Source organism: Bos grunniens, chromosome 1, assembly GCF_055505025.1.
Source record: "Bos grunniens cultivar Pamir isolate PY7600 chromosome 1, Bosgru_T2T1.0, whole genome shotgun sequence".
NCBI lineage: Eukaryota > Metazoa > Chordata > Mammalia > Artiodactyla > Bovidae > Bos > Bos grunniens.
In genome coordinates, this window is record NC_141165.1 from 56,573,826 (window position 1) to 56,580,282 (window position 6,457).

A 6,457-nucleotide genomic window follows, 5' to 3' on the forward strand; every position below is an offset into this window, starting at 1 on the left:
ATGTCCTTTTCATTATAGGGGACTGTAATGCAAAAGTAGGAAGTCAAGAAACACCTGGAGTAACAGGCAAATTTGGCCTTGGAATACAGAATGAATCAGGGCAAAGGCTAATAGAGTTTTGCCAAGAGAACGCACTGGTCATAGCAAATGCCCTCTTCCAACAACACAAGAGAAGACTCTACACATGGACATCACCAGATGGTCAACACCGAAATCAGATTGATTCTATTCTTTTCAGCCAAAGATGGAGAAGCTCTATACAGTCAGCAAAAATAAGACTGGGAGCTGACTGTGGCTCAGATCATGAGCTCCTTATTGCCAAATTCAGACTTACATTCAAGAAAGTACGGAAAACCACTAGACCATTCAGGTATGACTTAAATAAAATTCCTTATGATTATACAGTGGAAGTGATAAATAGAATTAAGGGACTGGATCTGATAGACAGAGTGCCTGATGACCTATGGATGGAGGTTCGTGATATTGTACAGGCGACAGGAATCAAGACCATCCCCAAGGAAAAGAAATGCAAAAAAGCAAAATGGCTGTCTGGAGAGGGCTTACAAATAGCTGTGAAAAGAAGAGAAGCAAAAAGCAAAAGGGAAAAGGAAAGATATAAGCATCAGAATACAGAGTTCCAAAGAATAGCAAGAAGAGATAAGAAGGTCTTCCTCAGTGATCAATGCAAAGAAATAGAGGAAAACAACAGAATGGGAAAGACTAGAGATCTCTTCAAGAAAATTAGAGATACCAAGGGAACATTTCATGCAAAGGTGGGCTCGATAAAGGACAGAAATTGTATAGACCTAACAGAAGCAGAAGATATTATGAAGAGGTGGCAAGAATGCACAGAAGAACTGTACAAAAAAGATCTTCATGACCCAGATAAACACAATAGTGTGATCACTCACCTAGAGCCATATATCTTGGAATGTTAAGTCAAGTGGGCCTTAGAAAGCATCACTACGAACAAAGCTAGTGGAGGTGATGGAATTCCAGTGAGCTATTCCAAATCCTGAAAGATGATGCTGTGAAAGTGCTGCACTCAATATGCCAGCAAATTGGGAAAACTCAGCAGTGGCCACAGGACTGGAAAAGGTCAGTTTTCATTCCAATCCCAAAGAAAAGCAATGCCAAAGAATGCTCAAACTACCGCATAATTGCACTAATCTCACATGCTAGTAAAGTAATGCTCAAAATTCTCCAAGCCAGGCTTCAGCAATACATGAACCGTGAACTTCCTACATTCAAGCTGGTTTTAGAAAAGGCAGAGGAACCAAAGATCAAATTGCCAACATCACTGGATCATGGAAAAGAGAAGAGAATTCCAGAGAATCATCTATTTCTTCTTTATTGACTATGCCAAAGCCTTTGACTGTGTGGATCACAATAAACTGTTGAAAATTCTTCAAGAGATGGGAATACCAGACCACCTGACCTGCCTATTGAGAAACCTATATACAGGTCAGGAAGCAACAGTTAGAACTGGATATGGAACAACAGACTGGTTCCAAATAGGAAAAGGAGTATGTCAAGGCTGTATATTGTCACCCTGCTTATTTAACTTATATGCAGAGTACATCATGAGAAACGCTGGGCTGGAAAGAAGCACAAGCTGGAATCAAGATTGCCGGGAGAAATATCAACAACCTCAGATATGCAGATGACACCACCCTTATGGCAGAAAGTGAAGAGGAACTAAAAAGCCTCTTGATGAGAGTGAAAGAGGAGAGTGAAAAAGTTGGCTTAAAGCTCAACATTCAGAAAACGAAGATCATGGCATCCGGTCCCATCACTTCATGGGAAATAGATGGGGAAACAAACAGTGTCAGACTTCATTTTTGGGGGCTCCAAAATCACTGCCGATGGTGATAGCAGTCATGAAATTAAATATGCTTACTCCTTGGAAGGAAAGTTATGACCAACTTAGATAGCATATTCAAAAGCAGAGACATTACTTTGCCAACAAAGGTCCATTAGTCAAGGCTATGGTTTTTCCTGTGGTCATGTATGGATGTGAAAGTTGGACTGTGAAAAAGCTGAGTGCCAAGGAATTGATGCCTTTGAACTGTGGTGTTGGAGAAGACTCTTGAGAGTGCCTTGGACTGCAAGGAGATCCAACCAGTCCATTCTAAAGGAGATCAGTCCTGGGTGTTCTTTGGAAGGACTGATGCTAAAGCTGAAACTCCAATACTTTGGCCACCTTATGCAAAAATTTGACTCATTGGAAAAGACCCTGATGCTGGGAGGGATTGGGAGCAGGAGGAGAAGGGGACGACAGAGGATGAGACGGCTGGGTGGCATCACCTACTCGATGGACATGAGTTTGGGTGAACTTCAGGAGCTGGTGATGCACAGGGAGGCTTGGCATGCTGCAATTCATGGGATCTCAGAGTCGGACATGACTGAGCAACTGAACTGAACTGAACTGAAAGTATTTAGACAATGGTAAATCTTCCTTAAGAAGAAATCATTCAAACATCAAATTTTTAAACTGCTGAAGAAGAAAAAATACATGAAATTCAATGGACTTATATAACAAATATTTCTTCCTCAATCTCAAAATGTTTAAAGGGGAGGCATATAAATCACTCAGTGATGCAATAGATACTAGTTATAAGGTTAAACATACTCATTCCCCATTATGTAAATGTTTGGGTTATCTAATACATGCAGACACAGATAGATATTGAAGCTACAGAAGTAGCTTCAGAAGCTACAGAAGTTTCCTCATGAAACTCTTCATCTGGAGAAAGCTCAGGGGATAAGCATATTACATTAGAAGAGAATATACAGACTATCTGAAGGTTTAAGTCGCTTCAGCCGTGTCCGACTCTGTGTGACCCAATAGATGGCAGCACATGAGGCTTCCCTGTCCCTGGGATTCTCCAGGCAAGAACACTGGAGTGGATTGCCATTTCCTTCTCCAATGCAGGAAAGTGAAAAGTCAAACTGGAGTCACTCAGTCGTGTCTGACTCTTAGCGACCCCATGGACTGCAGCCTACCAGGCTCCTTCATCCATGGGATTTTCCAGGCAAGAGTACTGGAGTGGGTTGCCATTGTCTTCTCCAATCTGAAGTTTTAATAGGAGACAATTCCCTGTTTTCACACAGCTAACAAGTAATTATGGACCCGAAGGCACCTCTGAAGAGAATCTAAAATTTTTTATATATCAGGAGTTTGAATGAACAAATCTCCAAAACATATTTTATATGAAAGGACCAAGGCATTATGAACTAAGAACTTGAATCTGAAATTATTTCAGTGAAAACAAATCAAATTTTCAACTGAGTAAAGCAATGCATGGAAAAGAAAATCATTCTATCAAGTGAAATTCAAGGATGCAATCTGACAATATTCTTTTATGATTTCTTTGAAAACTTGATAATTATTCTGGTAGCTACTTGTAGCAACTAAGCTAAGAGTTTTAAAAACCTGTTTGAGTTATACAAACAAGTATGTTAATATATATGTATATACATACAAACACACACACATATATTTGTTTTAAGGTGATAGAAAAAGATATCTTAAAAGAATAACAGCAGAGAATTAAGGAAAGATTTAAAATCATGATTTTTAACTAATGTTTATTTTTTATAGCCTCTAAAATAACACTTACTGTATTTTACTGAAACACATTGCATTGGAATATTTACCTTCATCAACTCTGACAGCATTTTGATGGATCTCTCATATTTAAAAAGGCAGTAGCCCTTTTGGATCTCTGAGTAGCACCATGTTAGTCAGGAAGGAAGAACAAGCGCTTTACAAAAGCAGCAAAAAGGGAGCCAAGAAGAAAGTGGTTGACTCATTTTCTAAGAAGGATTGGTATGATGTGAAAGCATCAGAAAGGTTCAGTATAAGGAATATTGGGAAAACACTGGTCATGAGAACCCAAGGAACAAAAATCACAACAGATGTCATCAAGGGTTGTGTTTTTGAAGTGAGCTTGCTGATCTGCAGAATGATGAAGTTGCATTTAGAAAATTCAAGCTAATTACTGAGGACGTTCTGGGCAAAAAATGCCTGACTAATTTCCATGGCACAGATCTCACCTGTGACAAAATGTGCTGTATGGGTCAAAAAATGTCAGACTGTGATTGAAGCTCACGTTGATGTCAACACTACTGGTGGTTATTTGCTTCATCTATTCTGTGTGAGTTTTACTGAAAATGCAACAGTTAGATTCAGAAGACCTCTTATGCCCAGCATTGGTAGGTCAGCCAGACCCACAAGATCACAAGGTAAATCATGACCTGAGAGGAGAAGACAAATGTCTTTAAAAGGCTGGTCAATAAATTGATTTCAGACAGCACTGGAAAACACATAGAAAAGGTTTGCCAATCTATTTATCTGCTCCATGATGACACGGTTACAAAAGAAAATATGCTGAAGAAGCCCATGTATGAACTGAAAAAACTCATGGAACTGCATGGAGAAGATAGCATTTTTGGCAAAGTTATTGGTGATGAGATAAGCCCTAAAGTTGATCAAGCTAATGGGTATGAGTCAGCTGTCCAAAAATCTGTGAAAAATTCAGACTTTTAGTGGTGATAAATAAAAGGTCTTATTTGTGTTTTAAAAAAAAAAAAAGGCAGTAAAAGTAGGTGATAGCCAGGTAAACTTTTCTAATAAATCTTTTTCAATGCAAATTTACATTCCACTGCTGTATATATAGGGAATAATTTGGACAGGTGTTTAACTGACTTTCTTTATTAAAATGCTCCAACTGTCAAATTCAAATTGCTCTAAGCACAAAAGCCAACAAAGTAAAATTAACTAATGGTAAAAAGATTACCCTATCTTCATGAGGGGAAAATTTTAAATAATTAAGTGAAGGGTAGCTTTGCATGTGACAAATAAGATGAAATAATAACTTCAGGTTGACCTCCCAAGTACTTCTTTTCATACTCTTTTACACGAAGAAACAGTAAATAACGCTCGACTTTGGCTTCTTCTTCTGTTTTATTTCTGAGACAAGTCAGTGTTTTTACTTTAAAGGTGACAGAGGACACTTGTCTTCCTGTTTGCAACATTAGAAGGGCCGTTTCACTCCATTTCTGGAAGGAACAGCAGGAGAGGAACATTCAACTCTAAACTTCCTTACTTTTTCCCAAGAGGAAGGAGTTATTTAGCTGATTCACACAACTGGAAGAGGGAGGTAAATACGACTCCACCCTTAGGAGTTCGCTCACTGTGAACTGCCTGACTGCAAAGAGGGTGCTTGAGATCTGCTGGTGGCAGTCAGCTGTCCAACACTGTCCACGACATAGTCGATCTTTCATCTGGAATACACATTAAGAGGCCTATTTGGCCACAAGTCCATTATACTTTCTCCAGTTTAGATTTATAAGAAAAAAGAATTATCTTGATTTTTCCTCTAGCTACAAAATGGTTCCAAACTTGGCATTAGAAGGGTGCTATTTGTTTTTCTTTTAAAATCTGAACAAACATGATGTCAACATATAACACAAATTCTATCAATTAAACCTTTCCTTTAAAACTTGTATGACATGAAGCACATCTGACTCTTCATGGGATTCTCCATTTTCTACTTTATTCTATTTACATGACCATATTATACACATATTATATTGTGTATACAATGCCTGGAGAATCCCAGGGACAGGGGAGCCTGGTGGGCTGCCATGTATACACATATTATTTCAAGTATTTTGCCTGTTTTTGTGTAGGATTGGTTGGAGTTTTTAGGTTGATTTACATGGGAGGGTAAATTTGGTCCATGTGAATGCATCTTGGCCAGAGGGGAAGCACTCATCATTTATTCATTTAAAATGGATTTCTTGTTAATAAAATATATTTGAGTCTTGTTTTTTTCATCCACTATGACAATTTGTCTTTAACTGAGGCATTTAAACCATGGACATTCAAAGTGATTATTAGTACAGGTGGCTCTGTCATATTTGTTACTGTTTGCATTTTCTTCATTTCTATTTTTGTTTTCCTTGCTTTTTCTGCCACCTGTGATTTGTCTCTATGATTCTATTCTCTCTCCTTTGTTAGTGTATCTCTTGTATTTCCTATTTTTACCTTTTAATATGTTGCTAATCAAAGCCTACTTTCAAATAGCACTATGCCATTTGACAGGTAGTGTGAGGATTTAATAATAACAAAGCAATCTTAATACCTCCCTTTCATCCCTTGTTTTATTGCTACGATTCCTTTATCTTGCAGTAGGAATATCTAAGCATATTTTTTCTAACATACATAGCTTATATAATTAAATACATTATTGGTATCATTATGTTTAACAAACTGTTGTTAGACTGATTAAGGATGAGAAAATTTAAAGTTCATATTTTACCTTCATCTATTTATTCTTTGAAGATCTTTTCTTTATGTAGATTGAAATTTATGACATACCACCTCCCTTCTCTCTAAAGAACTCATAACATTTCTTGCAAGACAGATCTACTAGCAAGAAATTCCTTC

General features: G+C 37.8%; 1 pseudogene; it reads left to right on the forward strand.

Moving 5' to 3' along the window:
- Positions 1-3,740: 3,740 nt before the first annotated feature.
- On the forward strand, positions 3,741-4,552 carry LOC147379473 (small ribosomal subunit protein eS1 pseudogene; annotated as a pseudogene).
- The last annotated feature ends 1,905 nt before the right edge of the window (positions 4,553-6,457 follow it).